This window comes from Helianthus annuus, chromosome 4 (genome assembly GCF_002127325.2).
Source record: "Helianthus annuus cultivar XRQ/B chromosome 4, HanXRQr2.0-SUNRISE, whole genome shotgun sequence".
Taxonomy (NCBI): Eukaryota; Viridiplantae; Streptophyta; class Magnoliopsida; order Asterales; family Asteraceae; genus Helianthus; species Helianthus annuus.
Window position 1 is genome coordinate 164009572 of NC_035436.2, and position 2223 is coordinate 164011794.

The window sequence follows — 2223 nt, forward strand, 5'->3', positions numbered from 1 at the left end:
TGAAGACATTGAAGTAGACGAGAGAATGAATTACGTAGAAAGACCAGTAGCTATAAAAGATTCCAAAGTGAAGACTCTTTGTAACAAGGAAATCAAGCAAGTGTTAGTGCAATGGTAACACAGAAAAGGATCGGACCTCACTTGGGAACCGTAGGATGAAATAAGGAAGTTCTACCCGTCTTTATTCGGTACGTTAAATCTGGTTTCGGGGACGAAACCTTCTTTAAGGGGGTGGACTTGTAACACCCCAAAACTTATAAGCATGCATATTATATTTTATTATCTAAAATGTGAACCTAGTTAGAATGTAACTTGAAAGAATAACTTAAAAAGGGGCAAGTTTAGTCAATTAAAACATTTGTAGAAACATGAGGGACCAAAAAGGGGAAATGAGGAAAGTTATTTATTTAAAAAGAAAATAATAACACACATCACACATTTCAGTGTGTGTGTGTGTGTCGCCTGGAACAAGGAAGCACAAACCCAAACCCACAAATATCATAAAATCAGCAAATTGAAAGGGAATCCATGGCTTGAATCACTGCATGAACACATAGAAACGTTCATTTGAGTTAGACAATCGAATGGTAAATCGAATTTTATGATTTGGTAATTTTTCATTGGTGGGTCTTGAATGAAACATGAAACTTCCTTGAAATTGATTATGAATATATGTTAGATTCACTTTATGGAGGATAAATCATGCTTGAATTCTGACTAATTCAAAGATTTATGAAAAACCCACTTTGAAGATTAGAAAGGTAGTAAAATATGATGATCTTGTTAGTCCAATTTCATGCTATGTTGATGCAAGGATTTATATGTGTTAGAATACTAGTAAATATTTGATATGAGATGTTGTTTGTATGAAATTAATTGAATATAAGGGTTAATGTTGAGAAATAGGGAAAAGTATGCATAGACTACTTGTACAATATGCTTTGTTGATGATACGCACACCAAGTGTTTGTTAAAATGCTTGATTGAAGAGTTTTATGTGAAAAAGACAATCTCATGTGAATAGGATGCTAGACAACTAAAATTGAGAAATTTGTATGTGATAACTTGGTTTGTCTAAGACAATAATGAGAAATAAGTACATGAGATTGAATTATGTCGATTATGAATTGTAGGAGTGAAAGAGGAAGACGCAAGCCACTCCGGAACGCAATCAAAACACGATAAAAGTAAGTTCATTTGCTTACAAAGTATTAATAGTGTGTAAAATTATGAAATGTTATTATCCTAGATTCGAAAATTTATACGTGTAATGAGTTAGTGTAAGTTGAAGACATGTTAAGGATATGAGTCGAATGAGTAGAAAGGATAATATGCCAAGTTGGGAAATTTATGTTCAGATGAAGGTTTAAAAGGTTTTCTTATAGTTCGACTAGTAAATTTTGGGTCGTATGAACTTATGATTTAAAATTTCTAATTGGTTGGTTGAATGTAGGTAAATCTTCTTGATGGAAGGCGCTTCTTGGAACGGACACACTCATGATGCACGCTTCCGCGATGATACTAGTTATGGGTCTAAACTTTTGTTGAATGGTTTTGTTAAAATGGGTCTTTTGTAAGTAACTAACCGGAAGTCAATAGATGTTAAAACTTTGTAGTTAAAGATTATGTTAGTAGTTTAAGAAATGTTTGGGTTGTAAACTTTTTGTAACTATCTAGTTTAGCTATTATGAAGTTAATGCATAAATTTTACATGTTAATTATTTAACCCGTTTGGGAAACTTTGTTAATTTAGACACTTTAGTTATTTCAAAATTTTAGACCTTACAAAATCACATTAAACTTTTATTTATTTTTTTACTTTATTTATACTAGGTTAGAACCCCCTGTATTACACGGGTTGCAAAATTTTATATAATAGATAATAAAAAGATATATCTTTAAAAAAAACTCGTATATTGCATGTGCTGAAAAAAATATAATGTTAAATGTTAACATAAATAGTCATCAAGATGTATCATTTAAAAATTGTTACGCCCTAATTCGTATTTGACAAAGAGTCGCAGCGGAAGTTTAAGCCATAAAATTTCTTTCATTATAAATACCTTAACTTATTTAAAATTTCATTTTAACACAACTTTTTCACATGAAGTCATCGACCGACTCATTTACAATTAAATACATGACATGGGTTTTCTAAATTTCAACACCAACGTTCCCGTACAATCTGTCTTGTGACTCGGTCCTTGATCTCTATCCCTTGAA

At 31.5% G+C, this 2223-nt stretch overlaps 1 long non-coding RNA gene across 1 annotated transcript; it reads left to right on the forward strand.

Moving 5' to 3' along the window:
* The first annotated feature begins 457 nt into the window (after positions 1–457).
* Positions 458–1644, forward strand: LOC110934853. The gene is made up of 3 exons (XR_002588680.1): positions 458–587; positions 1134–1187; positions 1454–1644. It is a non-coding gene; the product is annotated as an uncharacterized LOC110934853 (long non-coding RNA).
* Positions 1645–2223: the final 579 nt, after the last annotated feature.